The sequence below is a fragment of the Drosophila pseudoobscura genome, chromosome 2 (genome assembly GCF_009870125.1).
Source record: "Drosophila pseudoobscura strain MV-25-SWS-2005 chromosome 2, UCI_Dpse_MV25, whole genome shotgun sequence".
NCBI classification, from domain to species: Eukaryota; Metazoa; Arthropoda; class Insecta; order Diptera; family Drosophilidae; genus Drosophila; species Drosophila pseudoobscura.
In genome coordinates, this window is record NC_046679.1 from 3,025,118 (window position 1) to 3,046,466 (window position 21,349).

Genomic DNA, 21,349 nt, shown 5'->3' on the forward strand with positions numbered 1-21,349 from the left:
GCGTGTGCTGTGGCCAAAGGCGGCGGCGGCGGCTAGAAAAACGCCAAGTGCCGCAGATAGGCGGCAGAGCCAGACGAGCAAGTGCGTGAGTAGAGCAAACCAGAGGCGTGGCTGGGAAGAGGGATCGGGATCAGCAACGTAACAGGCACATTGCTCTGAGCAATCCCTTATTGCATTGGAATCTCTGTACACCTGTCGTCCAGTCCCCCACTGCGCCGCCTGTGTCCTGGCGCCAAAAAAGAAGCGACAACGGGGCGACTGGCGCTAAATGGCTTTCGCCATATAAATGTCTTCATTGCGTATGAGTGATGAGGCAGCCATGGCCATGGCCATACGTCCATACGTCCATTCGGCCAGCAGCCGTAGCTCTCTGCACCATTCCCTCTGTGGGGCAGCCACACGCAGCTCAGCTCTCTCGGAGTCACCTGTTGACGCATTTGGGTGTTGATTTTTAATTTATGCGCTTTTAATGCGCGAGAAAACATACATTTAAAGTGAATTTATTATGAATAAAAGCGCAACATTAATTACGATCGGCCGAGACGCAATGAAAAAAAGAGAGAAGCTCTGTGGCGGGACTTTGGGGCAGGTCAGAAGTGTTTTTGGGCATATTGCCCAACACGATCTGCTCACATCCTGTACAGGTGGAAGGGAGCAGGTTGAGGGAGGGGGCAGAGGGGGCACGACTCTGAATCTGACTCTGACTCTGACTGACGTTGCAACACTTTGGCACGCATGCGCGGCATTTTAATGCGCAAAGTGCGCTGCTGCCAACAACGAAACACGCAGCACGCCCACTTTTTCTTGAGGCACTCATACCTGCAGATACAAATGCACACATTGATCTGGAGACTTTTAGGAGCTACACAGATACATACATACGCGGCCAGAGTCTGGGAGATTTATTATTGTAAAATGCGCCGTACGCAGTTTTATTTATTGCTCTGCACGCCAAAAACTTTAAAATCAATTGAAAAGCTATAAAAACGTTCGTTTATTTTTTATTGTGTGCCGTTGTGGCTGTATTTTGCTAAGTATTTCAACATTTCTTGCGTCTCGAACTGCTCCAAATTGCCAAAATGGTTTGGTTTTTTTCTTATATATGTATATGTATATATCTTTTTCGTCTGACTTGCCCAATGGGTTAGTCTTGGTCCCGCTTCGGCGGAAAGGCAATTTAATGGCCCAAAACAGAGTTTTACAAAGTTGAGTTGCCTGGGATGGATTGGTTTCCCACTTAGAAAGTGCTGAAAAAATCTGATCAGTAAAAGTGTCAACAAAGCCTATGAATGGCAGACACTGGCAGACACCGACTTCTGTTTGCTGGCTTTCAATGGGGACTTTAAAACACATAAACATATGCAGATCTCTGCTGAAAGCTGGCCCCCAACCAGTCCCAACTAATGCCTAATCCTCTGACAATGTATTCACGTCGATTCATGTGTCTTTTGTGGCCGTATCTTCACACAGCATTAACAAGATGTCAGGTAAGTAAGAAGCGGAAATGCCCAACCCTAGATCGCTCGCATTTTGGCAACTCCTTTGACTGGACGGGGCTTTTGGGAGCTTAAGTTTAACGATCGCTTATTGATATTTTTGGGTTCGATAGGTGAATAGCTCTACGAAGTAAAGTGTCAACACTTTTTACCAAAGAATAACACCCATTAGCCGGGGCTAAACGATGGGCCATAAAACGTGGCCGGTAGATCGTAAACCACCCAAAAGGCGGCACAAAGTGTAAAGTCATAATTGTACAACTCGTCGGAGCATTGATGATGGTTAAGCATAAAAACCATTCACTTTTTGTTGATGCGATGATGATGGCTGTAGGACTGGGGCCGTGCCTGTGGCTCTGCCTGAGGATGACTTCAGAGATCCAAACACTCAGTGCCCATAAATAGATATGAATAAATGTGATTAACGCATCTTTTATACGATTTCCACGCATCAAAAGCAATGCAAACTCAAACGCTTGTTCGTTTTTTATACTTTTCGTGGTTATTGTTATTTTGTGTGCCTTTTTCTTGTTGGTAAGTGGCCCGCTGCTGGCTCATAAATTGTGGCCAACTGTCAGGTGTATGACGAATAGCTTGTCCATCGCCTGATTGATTTGCATGCGCCGCTGATTGACAAATGGCATCGATATCCACATCAGCATCTGCATCGGCATCAGCATCGGCATCAGCATCGGCCCGGACTTCAAGTGGCTTAATTTATGCAAATGCCATACTTCGACTCATACTCGAGTGCAGGCTCGGTTTCTGTGCACTCTGCATGACAATGGTACGAGTACAATGGGAACCGATCCAAGCCGAGCCGAACCAAACCGACCTCTGAGAGAGTGTCCCCATCGGATCTCTCTCTGGCAGAGGCAGAGACGGAGACAGAGACCCGGGCAATTAGGCCCAACTATGAACGCCCTCTGCCAGTCATGGGACCATGTTGGGCGTGGGGCATGGGGCGTGTGGCGTGCTCTGGCTTTAGTTACGGAGCCCATTTGCATAAACGTCTCGAGCAGTGACACCTCCAAATGTCATAGGAGTACCACGCATGAATGGAACCAACCACCGCCCTATGTGTGGGGTTGCCGTGTGTGTGTGTGGGGTCTCCTGTGAGCGGTGTCTGATTTATGCCTGGGAGCCTGAGATCGGAACTGAGTTTTGCTCCGCTTTGCATATTGGATAATTTATGAAAGTGGGAAACACTTGGCTGGACCAATCTCAGATCCATAATTCAATTAGAAATCACATAAAAGCTGGAACTGTAAACGGCTGCACAATGGGAACCGGAACAGCATCATAATTTTTGATGTTGGAAAATTAATTGACAAGCGAGGAATATTTTCAAAGCTATCTAGATAAACGAAGAACTGATATTTACAGAAATTTGAATATAGATCCATAACTTCCAGTGATATGGGAACAGGAATAGAATTTTCCCAACCTATTCCGAAAAAGAATAAAAAAGATTTCTTTAAATATTTAGATCCGTTTAATCCGTTGCGTAAAATTTCCACAAAAACATACAATTTTTCCCTCTTTCGTTGGCCAATCAGCAAAAACTGAAAACAATTTGCCGCTGGATTATCGCCATGATTCTTGGCTCATAAAGTGCGGAAGCCTTTTTGAGGCTGTGTCTGCCCCAAGGACATGGCTCGCAGAGCAAACGAACGGTTAATAAAGCAATCAACAATTGGACTGCAAATCAAATTGGCAGCAGCCGCCGCAGTGCTAAAGCCCAGCAAAATGCGCTAAATTAACTAATTTTAGTTTTAAGCAATGGCAGCAGCAGCAGCAGCAAAAACAAAGCTCCGCTCGAGAGTGGGAAAATAAAATTTGTTGCGCTAACAATGGCCAACAAAATAAGGCAAAAAATAAAATTTTTAAAAAACTACTGCCAGGTTATGGCTCTGTCTGTGGACATGGCCTGCAATGACTGCTGCTGCTGCAGCAGAGGCTGTCGGGGCACGGGCACTGGCACTGACTGAAGCGGCAACTTTGGTTGAGTTTTGTGGGCGCAGCCCAGCACTGAACAGAACCCCAGCCCGATCCCGAGCTCGGACTGACCGTGTATGCCATAACTATTTATGAACAGTTAGTTAACTTAAATGCTAGGTGGCAATTAAAGGGGCGTGGCTGTGGCTGTGGCTTTGGCTTTTGTTGTTGTTGGCAGCCACCAAGAGGAACAGACAGACAGACATCCACTAGAAATCATAACCTTGCCCGGACTCGGACTCGGACTCCGGCAGTTGGGAATCAATAAGAGCTTCATACTCGTATAAAGAAACGTACGGGTGCGAGTACGAATGCGAGTACTCGGTAGCCATATAATTAGCATTTGTTTCCGAGCAGAGCCCCAGAGTCAGAGTCAGAGTCAGAGTCAGATCGAGGGACTCGCCCTGGTCCACACCCCAAAAAATAAAAGAGAGAATAAAAAGCACACACAATAACAGACAATTTGTGGTTTCTTTGTTTCCTGACCGAGTCCCCATATAATGGCCACGTTAGTTGGCCGTTAATTTGGCCAGTCAAATGACTGCGAGGCTTTAATTAAAAAAAGGCCACACTCTAATTGATAAATTAAACAAGAAATTCAATTAATACCCATATGGGCATGGGCGCTAGCTAAACCTCTACATAATCCCCACATAAACGACTATACGAGTACGGAAGGTGCCAAGTTGTTAACATAAGCATTGAACTTCGTCTTTGCGGCGGCAGCAGCTGCCAAAATGTTGAATGAATCCATTAATTTGCACCAGCGCCCCCAAAAAACACTAAACAACCACCCGAACCCAACAAGCACACCAATTGAAGTGCAAAGTTGAACAACAATGCAGCTCCAGCCTACATGTGGACCATGTACTTGAGGTCTTCGAGCCGACTCCGACTCCGCTGCGACTTCGATTCTGAGACGGAGTCCAAGTCTTGGGTTGGACCGCGCTGCTCTGCCCTGGTCCTAGCTGCAATCTTGATCGCATTTTTTACGGCACATAAATATATGCCAAAACACTACAATGAAAATATTGTGCTATACGAGTACGAGTACGAGTACGAGAGCCACAGGAAAACTGTGGCAAAAATATGAAAACGTTTTCAATGAAAATTAATGGGCAAACGCTGCAAAATTTCGGGGTGCGCACTGCGGCTGCTCAAAAATGTTAAAATCGTGACCACAGCCGCCACCATACCAGACCAGATCAGGCTCCAGCAAGAGCTGGAGCTGCAGTTTGCCTCTCTTCCAAACTGGACGACGGCATTGTCTTTGGGGGGCTGGCTGGATGGCTGGCTGGCTGGCTGGCCGGTGCGGGTTGGCCTGACTCTATGGCGTGTGATTTGGCAAATACTTAGACCTTATATGGAGCAGCAGCCGCCATGGAAACTATTTCCTGCGTTGCGAAAAATCGCACAGAGGCCCAAAAGCGGAAAAATGGCCAATGGCCAGTAACAGTTCACATTTTGTGTCATCGCGGGGCGGCGGCTCCATACTGATAATTCATAAAGTGCTGGCCGAATGAAAAAGCTGACCAAAAATGGTGAACCATTTGAAATTAACGCGCCAATCGAGCGACAGACGGACAGACAGACACACTTTAAAACGGTCCGAACGGGGGAGAGACGCAGGCAGGCCTGCCTGGTCGGAGAGCTGTTCAAATGTCAATTTTAATTTGCCGCACCGCAAGCACTTTGACAAAGAAGCAGATTGGCACCACACACACAAAAAGTGGCGGGGCAGGGGGGAGGGTGCTCGGGGAAAAACGTTGCCAATCTTCGCTGCAACATGTTGGGGCAATTAAAAATGCGCATACGCCGCGTTGCCGCCGCTGCACGCAGTTAGCGACACGACGCGTCGCGTCTGCGTCGGTGGCGGTGGCGTCGGTGGCGGCTTAGTTGAAAGCCCACAATTTGGCAATACGGAAATCGAAATCAGCCACGAAAAAATATGGCATCTCTCACACTCAGAGATGGCGTCTAAAGATGGAAAATTAAAGCGAAATATTGCATATGAAAAATGCGGTTTGGCTGGGTTTTAATCGCAGATTTTCAGCGATTTTTCAATGATTTTTTTCGAATTCATTGAATGCTTTGATTGGGTAGATTATATAAATTCTTCAGTCGTATATTTTCCAATGAATTTTATGTGGAAATATGGATCTTAGCTGGAGCCAGGATTAAGATTAGGTAAATCTGAATTATATGCAAGAAATTGTTCCATAAATCACCGATAGCCTTACCTGTAGCCTACTCACAGCCTACTCAGGGCTTATTCCTTGGCCACATCATTAAAACCTCATTCAACTTTACACCTCATAACGCCCACCTCTCGTGGTGTTTGGGGAATTAGCCAACACCCGAAGTGCAAATGCAGGCAAAACATACGAAAAAAATCAGTCAGTTTTCGGTAAGTCACGCAAATCTATCTGGCTCGCTCATTAGACTAATGTATCTCAGACCCAGACGGCGATTCAGACTCGGATTTGAATTCGTTTTCGCATTCATAATCGTGTGTTGAGCAGAGAGCCCAGCCCCATGGGATTTTATTATTCATCTGGCGTTCCGCTAGAGCAGATCCCAGCCGAATCACGCACTATACTCGTACGTACGAGTATGTACGTATATTAAGCCATTATATAAAAATATTTATTAGCCACACTTTGGCTTTTAATTAGCCAGCGGAAGGCTCGTTTCCTTTGACAAGAGTGCGGCGCGATTCCATCAATGTCGCTTGCGTGTTAAATGCAAGCAGCGAATGTTCCACAGATCGATATTCGAGTATTTGAATATATTTCAGTTAATTAGAGTGCAACTAATTTGAATGTATATTAATGCCCTGGCCAGGTGTGAACAGAGAGCCTGGACTGTACGGGCTTTGGCCCCGGCCAGCCAAATGGCCAGAGAGCATAATCAATCAGCGTCATTTGCTGCACTGCGAAACATTCCCACACACGCCCCGAAAATAAAATACAGCCAAAACGCAGAGCCAGAGCCAGAGCACAAACTCATGCCGAAAACTAAACGACCCAAGCCGATGGCGTTAATAATGCCAATTGCATGTTTTATGTGCCACAACGATGCCAATAACAATAATAAACTGCATATTATTAAGCGCTTTAAAATATTTGTAACAAGTCGGACTCAGACTCAGACTTGGGGACCAGAGACCAGCCAGAGTCATTCGCGAGCCGGATCTGTGGCTGGACGACCTCTCGCGGGGGCACACACCACACGGCTTCCCAGCCAGACCCAGGCCCAGGCGCAGGCGCAGGCCAGGCCAGACACGACGACGTGGCCGACGAGCCCGTACTCGTACTCGTACTCTGCCCCAATCCGAGAGTTGCAGCCTCTAATCATGCGGCTCGCTGCTCTCTTTTATATGGTTTATGGCATTTCCGTTGCTATTTCTTTTGGGTGTCCGACCCGACTATTGCCAAATTCATTGCGATTGCAATGCCAGTTGGACTGGGGCGTTTCTCTACACAGTTTAGTTGTTGTTGTCTTTTTTTGGTTTTGGGCCGAGTCTGAGTAAGAGTTAGTGGAAGAGTTGCCTCACAATCAGAGAAACATATCTTGGCCATAACTAATTGATTGATGGAGCTGTTGGCACCTTCGTGCCCGTGTGCCCGTGCCTGACTGATCACTAATCACCAATCAATTCATAAAACGAAATAATAATAGCAGCAGCATTGAACAAACGCCTGCAACAAATCAATTAGCCGCTTAATTATGACACTAAGCCCAACTGGCCAGAAACGGAATGAACAAATTACCACCGCCGCCGCCGTCGCCACCGCCACCGCCACCGCCATTAGCATAATAAAGCGATGCAACCCAAGTCTCAGGGCTCATAAATTATGCATAGTTTTTTGGGGACAGAAACCCCGAAAGATCGAAAACCGTACCGTTGTGGCTGCTGCTGGAACTGACACCGAATCTCAATAACAAAAGAAATGCCCCACAGAGCCAGTGGAAACTCCAAGAGACTCCAAGAGGCGACAGCCGACAGCCGACAGGCGACAGGCGGCTGATAACGGAGCAAAGTCTTTAGTTTGATTTTTTGCATATATGTATTTCATTAGTTGGCGAAAACTGCACGCCAGATTGGGGCTGGAGGAGAGCAGATCTTAGCTGTCCCAAAACTGGTTCGCATTCCACTTTCAATGCTGGATACAGCACACGGGCATACACGATCCCGAGTCCAAGTCTGATCCGGCGACAGGACAGGATGATGCTGCTGCAGTGCAGCTGATGATGATGATAATGATGTTGATGATGATGATGATGATGTAAATCGTTATTGACAACGGAAGACGACGACGATGTCAGTGTCGGCAGACACTGAAGCGATTTTCATGCAAATGACCATGAAGCGGAATTTGCTGTGCTGGTTGTCATCGCAGGAAACGTACTTGAACCAGAAAACCGGGGCGACACATTAATGCGGCCTGACACCGCCACAGCAGAGCAGAGCAGCCTTGGCGAGGAGCCCCGGCCGGGCCCATGGGAAGACTGGGAGAAAATGAAAATTGAAACGTCCGAAAAGCATTTTGGGCAATTGCTCGGCTTTCAATTAAACTGCAGCTAATTGCATCTGACAGCGGCGGCAAACACAAGCCAAAATAAATCATTTATGGCCAGGCAATGCAATGCGCAAAATACAACAACAAAATTGCACCAGGTTTGTTGCCCAAGTCTTTTGTGTGTGCAACGACTGCGCCGCGACTGCGACTGCGACTGCAACTGAGCCTGAGACTGTGACTGCGCTGGCGCTGGCGCTGGTGTGACGGCAATTTTCAAAAAATATAATAATCATAAAATAAAGAGAAAAAAACCAGACAACAGGCGAACAAGCAAGCAACCACCAAACAGCCGAACGGCAAACAAACCACTCTTGAGCGATAAAAAAGAAATCTTTTATTTGATTTCGCAAGCGCAAAGCGTTGGGAGAAAAAGTAGCAAAAGCAAAAGCAAAACTCAAATCAAAAGCATAGAAATCAAAGCAGCCAAAACTGTAGAGCTCCCCAGAGATTTTTATGACATTTTCACAGGCGCTGGAGGAGCAGCAGCAGCAGCAGCCCCCGAGAACTGCTGGGTGTGGGACGGAGTCTCCCAAGGGGAGATGGAGAGAGAGAGAGAGAGAGAGAGAGTGGGGTGCCCGGCTACATGCCAGCCGTCTGACAGACGCGTCACTACGTGAGCGACGTGTTTAAAAGTTTAATGAGCCGCAAAATAATTGCAAATGCGCCTCATGTCGCCCCAAACGTATCGCAGTGGGAAAAGGCCCCCAGTCCGACCAACACCCCACCACCCCCCAGATCTTGCAGAGGATTGGAGCACAGCACCTGTCGAGGGCCACACAGTTGCCCGAATCCGAATCCGATTCCGAATGCCCCGGAATCCGTTGCCTTCGGGTCGTTCGGTCGGTGTTGGGGCACTTAATTGCCAAAAGCGTGACTTAAATTTTAAAAAATCATAAGAGCCACGAGTCCGTGGTTCGAGGCGATCCAGCAGCCCCAGCGATAAGACTGCAGTCTGAGAAAATCTGCAGAAAAAAATGCAATCCAAATAATGGAATTCTCAAAAAGAATGCTGTGAGGGATCCCCTTCCACACTTAACTTTCTGCCAGTGTAGATAGATACCAGAAGTTGGCCAATTTCGCAAATTAACGAAAGAGGGAGAAGTGCTTAGGACCAGGCAGCAGGCAGGCAGCCGGGAGGCAGAGCCACAGAGCCACAGAGCCATTAAGCGACAGGCGGCAGCCCAGCCACTGTGGCAAGTGGCAGAGCAGGTAACAAGCAGGCAAGCAGCATGTGGCATGCGGCCAATTAGGAGCAGTTGCAGTCACTTAGTCATGCGTCTAAGGCCGTGTTTTGTCAACGGATGACTCCGCAGCTGCTTGAGATGGCTGTAACCGGCTAATGGCCGGGCTGCCTGTGTTTTTATTGGTTTTTAATTAGCAGAGCCTTTAAAATAAACAGCAACAAAAGCAAAAACAACAACAGCATCAGCAACAGCAACAGCAACGAAAAGAAACCATCAAAATTGGCAAATTTCTTTGAGTCAGGCTTTTGAATAAAATGTGGGAAATTCCATACGGAATCCGTTCGACACAAATGTGATGCCAATATCCCAATATCGCATCGAAATCGAAAATCGGTAGGTGGGCGTAATTGCCTCAACAGACACGCACACACACACACAAACTCACAGATGGCAATACAGATACAGACACAGAAACAGAAACAGATGCAGACACACGCTCCAGCGCGCTGGACTGGAGTAAACCCACAGATACATGCGTTAAATGCCTGCCAACGACAACAAAAAGTATCTAAATACGCATAAATCATGGAGCCCGAGTGTCGCTCGGCTGACAACGCAGCAATCGATTGCCAGATCCAGATCCAGATCCAGATCTGGAGCAGCAGATACGCGATACGACGAGATACAAGTATGGAATGGTATGGATGTATGAAGTATGACTCTAACCCACAAATATTCAATAAGCACTCGACGAGAGAGTGAGAGGGCAGGGGCGAGCGATCGTCTCGATCGATGGATCGCTGAATCGTTGGATCGATTTATCAACGTTTTCAGTTTCTAAACGACTTAGCGCGTGCCCAGTGCCGTGTCAGCTTAGCGCACTCTCTCTCTCTCTCTCTCTCTCTCTATCTCTTCATCCATCCAACACTCAACCTAATCCCTTGGCAAACATTTTCATTTCATTTGGCAGAGATAGATTTCTGTATCTTGGGGATTAGATCATAATTGACATTTTTCTCCAGCCCAGGCCCAGCAGGTGATGTGCTAACGAAGCGGGCGGATTTCAGTTCAGCTCCGATCGGCGTAATCAAGTGTGGCTCTGCTGGGATGACTCTGGGATCCGGAGCTGGTTTTTTGATTTATCTGCTGACCACTTTAATGACCATCCTCATGTCCGAGCCCGAGCCCGAACCCGAGCTGGCTGCTTGGCATAGTACGTTTGTCTGTGTGTTTCATTAAACAATCATTGACTTCTAGACGCGACTTTTATATGACCGTCATGAAAACATGCATAAAAATTCATCAGCCGCGGACTGTTCTCTTGCTTGGTCGATTTTTATGACCTTACATTTCAGGTCTCTGGTCTGTGGTCTCTGGTCTCTGGTATCTCCAGGCCCGAGCTCTGGAGGTTGTTGGTGTTCATTTTATTGGCCCAATTTGTAAATATAGCGCAAAAGTGTCGAGCATAACAATGAGCCTACAGAATTTACTCCGTTCGTGTTGTGGGAGCAGGAGGAGGCAGTGGCAGCATGATCAGGCCATCAAGTTCGTTGCCTAAGTCATTCGTTTGAGACGCAGTCCGTTGGGCTTCGTGCCGCATGATTTGTTGTTTATTTGTCATTCCCAATCGGAGGCAAATCAAACACGCACCCTCGAGTCGAGAAGTGTGTAGAAATGTTTATAATTTACAGAGATCTTAAATGCTTAGGAGACTTCGGAAAACACACGGACAGCCACCACGGCGACTCGCCAATCAAAATTTATGCATCAAAGTGCGGTTCATTTTCTAGCTGCTTTTCTAGCCGGTCTATCTGCCTCTTCTTGTGGCAGCCACAAACTCACGCATTATTTATGATTGCAAGGCATGTAATTCGTATGCTAATTGATAAGTATCGCGAAATTTATTAACCAGCCTGACTGTTGCACCAGCAGCGGCAGTGGCAGCGGCAACAAATGCGTGCCTGCCGTGCCGCGTCAATTTTCAAGTACACTCATAGATACACACACACACGTACGGGCATAAGTCTGATGCAAAAATTGAAATCTTGATATATATAAGGCAGCAGACATTGTTGTAGCTGTAGCCATGTACCTGTATCTGTATCTGTACCCAGCTGGTTCTCACGCACAGCCGCAATCGACGAGCCGCAGCTGCATTTGGTTAGCCAGTGCCCGGCCGCGTTGTACTTGACCCCGGGAGTACCGCCACCCCCTCGCCACAGGCCCGAGCCCGTGACTTTTGTCATGCCGCCAAATCAAGTTCAAATATTGTAAATATATTAAAGCACACATAATGTTCAGTCACTCGGATTTGCAAGGCAAATTTTCGCTGTAATGCTGGTCAGATTTAAAAAACGAAGATATTTGTGTGTAACATTAAACCGCCAACAAAATCAGTGGCAAGTGCAGCCAACACCAACTGCAGCCCAACTTTGTTGCAATCTCAACCACTAACAAACAAACAACCCAAACAACAACATTTTTCGTATCGCCAACATTAATTATAACAGCCACAACAGCAAACAGCAAGTGCAACAGCAATATAAGGCGGCGAGGAAAAAATGCGTTTATTTTAAATGGAAAATAAATTAAAAATATGCCAGTAGTGCACTGCAAGAAAACTCGTGCGGGGATTATGGAAATTACAAGGAAACTTTAGTTGAGGTTTTGAAAACAGACAAGAGAAAAAACGGAAAAAACAAGAGCAAATCTCGATCAATAAAAATGTTATTAATATAATAAAATGAACTACAGCGTTTTAAGTTTTGAAAGCAGGCGGAATGCCTTTATTTTAAAGTTCGTGAAATGTTTTACGATGCAGCGTAAGAAAACCAGTACTGGAATTACGGAAATACCAAGGAAAAAATATAAATAAATTAAAATGGAACGAGGTGCAAGCTTAAGACAAAAGTTGAACAGTAAAAATATTTTTGAAGTTCTTTACGAAGTAATAAAATAAGTACATAGTATAAACCGTAAAGATAGCCAATAACTTGATTCATATGTTTAAAAAATAAAATAAAAAACTATTAAATATGGAGAGGGGGAAATATCAAACGAAAACCGTGACCAATAAAAATATTTTTTGTAAGTACTGGAATTAATTTTAATTTATATATATTGTAAGCAGTATAAAAATGCATATAAATATAAAGGAATAACGCATGGACAATAAAAATATTTTAAAGTACCAAAAATAAATATTTTTATTAATAAGTTTTTTAATATTAAAATAGGTGAAAGTTAATTTATGTTTTTGGTATGCATTCCATTCCGCAGCCATAAAATTCGAATAAATCATAAAATATGTGCGTACTTTTGAAGGATGATTGATATGTGGCCATCCAATTTGCCTTCGCTGGAATTGAATTAGTTGCTGCTGCCTTTTGCCATTGCATGATGTAATAATTCTCGTTAACGTCGTGCTGTCTGCGAGATCTAAGCAATTAAAAGCAGAAATCCAGGCTGGCGGGGTCCGTGTTTACATGCGACTGCTCAGAGAGTCAGAGCATGTTCAGGTCGAAGCCTATATCGACTGCGTGTCGATCAATAGAAGCAGCAACAAAATTCAAGTAAAGCTTAGCTTTGAGTACCGAAATGTTTGATACCCTTGCAAACTGATAAATGTTTGATGGTCGTTCCTATGGCCACTAAGTAGGTGATGTATGACAGATGTGTTTCTCGATGGGACTATGGATTTCAGGAGTATATTTACTCAAACAACTGGCTAAATTCGTTATACCTTCTGCAAGGGTAAAACAAAAACAGACACAGAAACGCACGCGCTGAGTGTGTGCGACATTTTTGTTGATTTTCGCCTTGATCTAGAATTTTGTTCCTATTAATTGATCTCATAATGACAGACACTTCAAAAGCGACATCACGACATTTATTAATTAATGCAAGACTCGGTCTCAGAGTCAGACTCTGACAGAGCTCCCCCGTCCTCCGTCGTCCGTCCCCCATCGTCCGTCCCCCGTCAGCAGGCTGGTCAACCTCCTGCGTATGTAAAGTGCGTTTTTTGCATGCGTGCAACATCAACAAGAGCAACAACCACACAGCACAAGGTATGCCAAACAAATGCCGGCAGCTTAATTAGCATTTTAGATTACCTACGAGCTGAAATCGAAGCTAAAGCTGAACAGCATAGACTTAAGCTGAAAATGAAACTGAGGCAAGTGCCAGTGCGAGTGCAGGCCGAAGTGCGTAGCAAGAATTGAAGTAAATAATAATAAATTTATGGGGTTAGCACGAAGGTTGTTCGATGAATGGTCTATGCCTGGAGCTCTGGGCACACATATAGCATATGCTCATAGTATCCGACTCTGGCTAATAATGGGTTCGAAGTAGACGTTAGTTGGCCAATTATTACGGGAGCAATGCCGAACGGAGGCAAATTGCTGTCAAAGCACTTCCCGCTTGCATATTGGCAATATCTCAATCAGTGGCCAGAGCTGCAAAGGCTGGCAAGTGCATAAATTAATGAAATTATCAATTAGCTGCCTTTGGGCCCACTGAGGAGAGAGAGCCTCCTCCCAGCTGGAGGCTGGAACTGCTACTGCCACTGGAGGTGCTGATTCCCATGGTCTCTGGCACTGTGGCACTGTGGCTGCTGTTTGCTATCGGAAAAATCATTGCGCAAATGCACGCAGTTCATGTCGAAACTCAATTGCAATTAAAAAACCTAAAAACCAGCAACTGAGTCGAAGGAAATCCTCGTTAGCCGGCGGAAAATGCTTTAATAGAAATTGCTACCGAGCTGGAAAATGTTTGCAATTGTTGTCTGCCTGCCGACTGCCCAAATTGACATTATCAATGGCTTGGCAAATGCGTTATTTATTTAATGCCGGATTCAGCAGCTTCTCGATTGGGCAATCGCTAGTCGCAGGATGGGGATTGTACCCTGCGGCCAAGTGGGGAATATCCAGTTGGAAGAGACTGGTGGAAATGGTATCACGAAACAGCCATTGACACAAGGGTAGGGTATTATTTTGATTCTTTTAGAGGGTATACTTAGTTCGATTGGTTTTATTGACTGTATTTATCTGTAGCTTTGTTTTGGTTTCGTTTTTGATTTCATGCAAATGTTTGCAAATTTCTCAAATTAACGCGTAGGCGAGCCAAATCAAGCCGAAAGCGCTGGAAGTGTCGCCGTCTCCACCAGCACCACCACCACCACCAGCACCAGCACCAGCACAACCACCGCCGCCGCCACCGCCTCATCTAACGACGCCCCCACCAGACAGAAACCGCTCTCCGCACGGCAAGTTCATTGAACCACCTACGAGAAATATGCAAATCGCAGATTTGGATGCAGGAAAGCGAAAAATAAATCACAGCCAGCGAAAACATAGAGTAAACCTATTTCAATTCGATCTTGTGGCCTTTGTGTCGTGGGGTTTGGATGCTTGTAAAATCTTATAAAATGTAAACATAGTAGTATTTATTTGTATATCTTGTGGCTTTGTTTGCTCGCCTAATTTCAGTTGCAATCCCATTAAAGGGGAAGCTGTGGAATTTATTTTCTACAAACACTGCCAGAAAGATTTATGAGTCTTGAGCTTCCTCACGCGCCGATATTTGATACATCGGGTACATCGGCTATCGACTGCGTTTTCTTAATTAATAGCTCAAAGATTTTATTGCCGCTGCTCCGCGGCGACGAGCAACAGATCTTTGTCAAATCAATATTTATAAATTATTTATAAATTAAGAGCCAGCCTCCAAGCCCCAAAAGCGAACCTGCGGCTAATTAAAATGATGAATGCGAAGCGTTTCAGTTTGAAAATTAATTAAGCAAATTATCCATTTAAATAAACATGGAACGTGGCTGCTGCTGCCTGCTCGATGACTTTGCGCTGATAAAGCCCCAGAAGAGGAACATCGCAGAATGGATTTTGGATGTTGGATGGGTTCGCGGCTGCCAATTAGGCGAAGTCGCCGTCGCAGTTGATGACAGAAAACGCATTTTTAATTGCAATTAATTAGCGCTGTCAGCTTTTCCCATTGTTTGCCGTTTGGGTGACAAACAATTTGGCAAACTTATTTGGTGATCGCATATATTTCTGGTCTGACCGACCTCCTTTCCAATGGATGGCATCATCAAATTAAAAGATCATCATCATTGCCGACAGGAACCAGCACATCATTAACGATTAGTATTGATTCAAATTCGATTTTAGTTGGACTTTTCCCTTAAAAAAGATAACGCCCAGTTTTCTGGTCGATTAAAAGATTAAAAGGCAGCAGCAAAAAATTCATTAGGCCCAATGGAAATTTCTCACTTGATTACAGACCGAAAACCGATTTCAAAGGGCTGGGACTGAGGTTGGGGCTGTGCCACATGTGGTGTAATTAAATTTTCTTTGTTGCTTGGGAATTCGCTACGAATTTAATTGAGGCGGCCCATGGTGTTTTTCTGCCTATATACGAGCCTAAACGTACTACATCTAGCCATCTCCGTATAGGCCTAGGGTGGGGCTGGGCCCTTCATTCGCACAATTAGCAATTTCATGCGTCTTTGTTTCTGCTTTTGTATCTTTGGGCCCCCACCAAAGTTCGAGTTTTCATGGCCTTTATTTTATTTCATTTTATTTCAGTTCGTTTCGATTCCGTTGTAATGTGTGAAATTGATTTTCGTTTGGCGATTGGGCTTGTAATGGGCAAAAAGTTTTCCCACTCTGCGGAGGTCTCAGTCTCTCAGTGCTGTTAAAGACAATTAACTCTGAATAGATGGGAATGTCTGATGGAAGTGGTGTTTCTTTTCCAGCGTATATTGTAGTACTACTGGTACTACTGTTTTGTGGGATCATTTGAAGGTTGACCCAGCATAAAGTGGGTCAACTTTTACCATTGATCACTAGAGGTATTTCCTATCACGGCGATTGCCGCAGCAAGCATTTCCTACTCTAACCATCTTTGGAATAAATGCAACGAAACTTGTCTCCTCTGCTGGCCAGCTGCTCAAGCAGCGGCTCTATCAAAGACTGGATGGCGGGGACGTGGACCTGGGACACCTTCCTTGACAGCATCATCACATCACATCGCACTCGTAACATTTGCAACATTCGCATTCAAATGACACTAACGGCTTTGTCATGTACTGGGCTATATGTGACTGTGTCTTTCTGTCTGTACGTCCGTCTGTCCGTCCGGCTCTCTTCGAGCGCCAGTAATCATGTTTTAACGACACATACACATATTCTCCGTGTATACGAGTGTGGTATGGTGAATCGTCAGCGAGTCCATATAGAAATCTTGTAATCTGATAGGCATGACAAGAAATATTTTGCTTGTCATTAAATTTACTTTTATTTATGCAGCACTGTCTATCATGGTGGCGGTTGTTGCCGTACGATTCGCGATTCGCGTGTTTTGTTTCGGCTGCGGCTCAAAATTAGTGAAAACTCTTCACATTTGTGGCTAAAAGACTGAGGACTGCAGACTGCAGACTGAAGACTGAGACTGAAGAAAACTTCAAAAAAATGTATGCATACATAAGTTGGCGCCTCCTAACGTCTTCTAGTCATTGATTTTCGACCATTGTTGCTGCTTTTGTGGCTCTGCTGTCTTCTTGGCCTGCCTTGGCTTGGGTGCTTGCCTGCTTGCCTGCCTGTTGGCCGGGTTGAGTAATAGGCGAAATATTTGCGCATGCCTCATTACAGTTGGTTTTTGGTTTTTGGTTTTGGGTTGCGGTAATCGATGGCAGTGTAAGCCAAATATGCGAGGGAGTGGCGAAACAAAAGACTTGGGCAACAAACTCCGATCGACACTCTGATCCTCCCTCCTACTTGTATTTAGAATGATTGCCAGTCAATTGGATGCGTGACATTTGCCGACAGCCCGCGTCAGCGGTGACATCACCCAGGGGCAGGCCAATCAAATGTCAGCCAAGTGCGTCACTGATTTGCAATCAAAAGGGGGTTTGACAAAGGGCAGCAGTAGCAGCAACACCAGCAGCAGCAGCAGCAAGTGTTAGCTGGAAATCAAATGGCTGCTAAACGGCAGCCAACTAGATTGACGGCTTCACTGACTAACCGAATGACAGAAACACCGACTGACTGACAGACATTCAGACAGTCAGACATTCAGTCTAGACAACATGTGTAATGACGCGTACATCGGGCAAAAAACTTTAGCAGCAGCAACAATAGCACAGGCATAATGAGCACAATTACTGGCAAAGCAAATCAAATGCAACGCGCTACCGCCGCACCGCACTGCGCCGCTTCGAATCAGTCACATTAATTGCAGCAGCCGCCAGCCAGCTCACAAAAAAGCGTTCATAAATTATAGCAAAGGCAGTGGAAAAAAAGTATTAATTAAAAAAAGGAGGAAAAAAGTTACAACGGTAACAACAGCTATTAAGAAAATTTCTTGTTGACTCATCCGAGTCCACAATTAACAACTGGGGGACGGGGACTGGAAGACTCAAAGACTGTAAGGCTGGGAAGACTCGGAAGACTCGGGAGGGAGGCTACTACCAAGAATTGCCTTGGCTCTGAGTCTGAGCTTCTGGCCAGTATTTCTTGCACTTATTTGTCGCGTTTTGTCTCAGTCACTTGGCGATTTCTTTGTCAGAACTCTCGGCAATTAAACAATTGCTGTTGCCGCGGCTGCTGCTGTATCTGATGCATCTGTGATTGTTGTTGTTGCTGTTGCTGCTGCTGCTGCTGTTGTCGTCATCATTGCTGGCCATAAATTGTATTTAATTCGCTGTATGCTCAGCCCCCTGGCTGCGGGGATCTCGTGACTTGCGTTTCGCAATTGTGAGAATTAAATAATTCTTTGCATATTTATTTCTAAACATTATCGCTGGCTATTTCCTCAAAGCTGATTAATACTTTTTATTCTCATTCGGCTTTCAATATTCAATTACAGAATGGTAAGTCAGCATTGGAATACTCTATGGATATTCTAGAAATGTATAGAGGGTAGAGGGTGGAGGGATTCCTCTTTAATAGAGAGTATATTGAAGAATTCGTAAGACTCATCCAGCAATTCCGGTGGAGTACTATAGTTTACAGAACATCTCTATTAAGTATATTTCCAACGTTGCCTATAGGCCAACTTCCAAAGCTCCTAATGCAATTTAAATTATTTATAACAAATGAAACAGAAACAGAGAAAAACTCCGTTTGTTTCCCGCTGAGTTTCCTTTTAATTGTGGCAAGAGGAAAAAGTCGCTTTTCCAATCAATTGCATCACAAGACTCTCGGCCACTGACGACCACGACGACGGCGACTGACAATGTAGACGCGCCAATTGTTAACGTGTTGAAGTGTTTTCATTTAAATTGCTCAACTGAACTTGTAATTATGGCTCACTCTGATTATTACTTCACTGTGGGATGCAACTGAGAGCAAGGAAGTGGCTGAAGCTGAAGCTCAAGCTGAAGCTGCAGCTGGTGCCAGAGATAAATTATGTTTAGAGCCAAGTGCCAGGTATGTCTCTCCCTGCACGAGTCTTAGTCTCAGTCTCAGTCTCAAATCATAGCAATTAATTGTTGTTAAAAATGCCTTTACTAACGGTTTTATGGCCAAACAACAAAGGCAGCACCGTCTGCCGTCCGCTCTGTTGTCAGTTAATTGTATTTGAAATCGCTGACTCTACTAATTGATAAGTTTCCTCAACTGTAGCTCGGACTCTAACTCTAAATGAAGCATTGGCACAGCGCCAGGAGCTAGGCAATGCACGCGGATGGGGCGGCAGTGGCACATAAAATGCAATTACAAACGCATAAACTGAGGCAAAGTGTTTTGCTGTTCGACTTACCTTGGGGCGGGGTAGACTTGGAAGATCTCTTGATGCTGGGCAGAATCTCAGGTGCAAAGCGATGCGATGCGGTGCACGGCTTAAGGCACGGATAGGATCTGATCCAGATACAGATACAGATGCAAAACGGGACACACACGGATTCACACGCACACACTGTTGCCTATCCAGGCTCAATCTCTTGAAACGCGGATGTGGACTGGCAAAAACTGGCAAGTGAAATATTTATGTAAATTTATTTCAACTTCTTTTTTGTTTCGTTGTTTGAATGTGTGTTTGTGGTTGCGGGTAAAATGCATTAAGAGGCACACTTTGCAATTGTCGTTGGGGCAGCGATTTGATTGAAGTTGAAACTGAAGTTGAAGCTGGAGCTGGAGCTGAAGCTGAAGCTGAAACTGGAGATGGAGCTGAAGCTGAAGTCCCCCCAGTGGGGCAGGCCGACAATCCGACAAGCGGACAATCCGACTGGCAAGCGAAACGTTGTTTAACAATTGTTTTTTTTTCCTCTCTTCTCCCGTTTCTCGTTGTTTGGCAGGATTTGAGTTGTCAATTAGTTTGTTGGGAACTGTTGGGGCTGTTGGGGTCTGCTGCTGCCGCTGCTATCACTCGGTGATTCGGAGGCGCCCGAAGCACCGTTATCTGGTGAGTGTGTTTGTGTGTGTGTGTGTTAGAGTGTGTGGTCGATGGGGTGTGAGTGTGTGTTGCTGTTGACGGTTGTGTTTGTGTTTGTATTTGTGTGCAGGTTGAAAAAATAAACGACAAACGACACCACGAAATGGCAGCAAGTTCGTTGCCTAAGTCTTTTGTTTCAGCCCCACGCGAACGCTGAACGCTGAACGATTGGAAGCGAAGCTGTAGCGGGAATTGGAAGCCGAAGCGGGATCGATTTGTGTGGAGCTTAGCTGAACTGGAGCCTCTGTTTCTTTATTTGTGAATCGTTAAGATCGCTTTATTGCAGCATGTTTCTCTATATACAATATAATTAATTTACTGATACCAATATTTTTTATTGCACGCTCTTTATGTGATCTTTTGGGCAGCAGGTAATTAAAAATGAGTTTAATTTAATTTGATTTTTTACTTTTATTTATTTTCTTTATATGTTCGAAACGAGTTTTGTGTGTTTGTGTCTCTGTTGTGGATATTACTCTATATGCATGCATGTACATATGTTCAGCCTGATCTTGTGGCAGCATAGGGCGGACACTATACACAATACATATATTCCTTATGTACGGTGGAACGTATACCACTTTGATTTGGTTTTATGGCCGCACTGAATTGCTTTTTACTGTTGCCAGACTTTTTACGAGCACTATTTGTAAGGTAGCCGCACAATAAAAGATTAGGTTTGAGTGCCAGATGCAGGCGGGATTATCATTTTCATTTTCATTTGCCTCTCAGTGTCTATTTCCATTTTGGGTCCCATTTTAATTTCCATTTGCAATTCCATTTCCATTTCGATGGCAGTTCGTTGGCCAAAAAATCGTACGAATAAAGCACGCAAAACGCAGTGGAAACGCTCGCACGCGACTTCGGAAACGCGCACGCGATTCAGTCACAAAAATTCGCGAACTTCTCGCGAGCAAAATGCTTTCCTGTCCCACTGCAAAAGACGCGCGCAATCGCAACAAGCTCAAACAGTCCCGCAAGAAAGTCGCACAGAAACTGCAAGAGGATGAAAATTGCAAGCGGCTCCCAAGCTGTTCCAGCCGCAGTCGAGTGCAGGCGACGCAGGCAGCAGCCGAAGCAGAGACTCAATGCAGTTGCCGGTGCAGCAGCAGCAGCAGCAGAGGAGCTACAGCAACAGCAGCAGCAGCAGTTGCAAAACAGCAAAAAAAGCAGGCAACACGAAATAGCAACAACCTCTCGGAGACCGACTGACCGAGTAATACAGTCCAGTCCCCCAGTCCGCCAGTCCGCCAGTCCCTCCCTCCGCAGCAGCAGGGCAACAGGGAACAGGGACAAGAGGAGTGGAGTGGAGCGGGGTGGAGCAGGCTGTGGTTTGGGCCCGAGCCGAGCGATCGTACACGAACCTGGAGCAACGGAACGGGTGAAAAAAAGCCGCTAAGAGCGACGAGAAAACCTGTTGCTCGTCGTCGCTGCCAGCGTCGTTCGTTGCTTCGTGTTTATCGCGGATCACCTCTCTCACGCGCTCGCTGCTTGGCTGGGACTCTCTTCGCTGCTGGCGTTCCAGTGGACAGAGAGCGAGAGAGTCTGCTGCCGTAGCGGTTCATTTCCAGTTGGCTGCAATATCAGTTGCCGATCAGCTTTTGACCAATAAAAAAGGGGTTTAAGCGAAGCGTCTGGAACG

The 21,349-nt window shown here is 45.5% G+C and overlaps 1 protein-coding gene across 2 annotated transcripts in view; it reads right to left on the bottom strand.

Moving 5' to 3' along the window:
- Window positions 1-20,721, bottom strand: part of LOC4800543 (putative uncharacterized protein DDB_G0277255) — a 67,511-nt gene extending 46,790 nt beyond the window's left edge. For both annotated transcript variants that reach the window (XM_033385765.1, XM_015183162.2), the window contains exon 1: window positions 19,036-20,721. The gene's annotated coding sequence lies outside the window, so the exon portion shown is untranslated. The remainder of the gene's footprint in view (window positions 1-19,035) is intronic.
- Window positions 20,722-21,349: the final 628 nt, after the last annotated feature.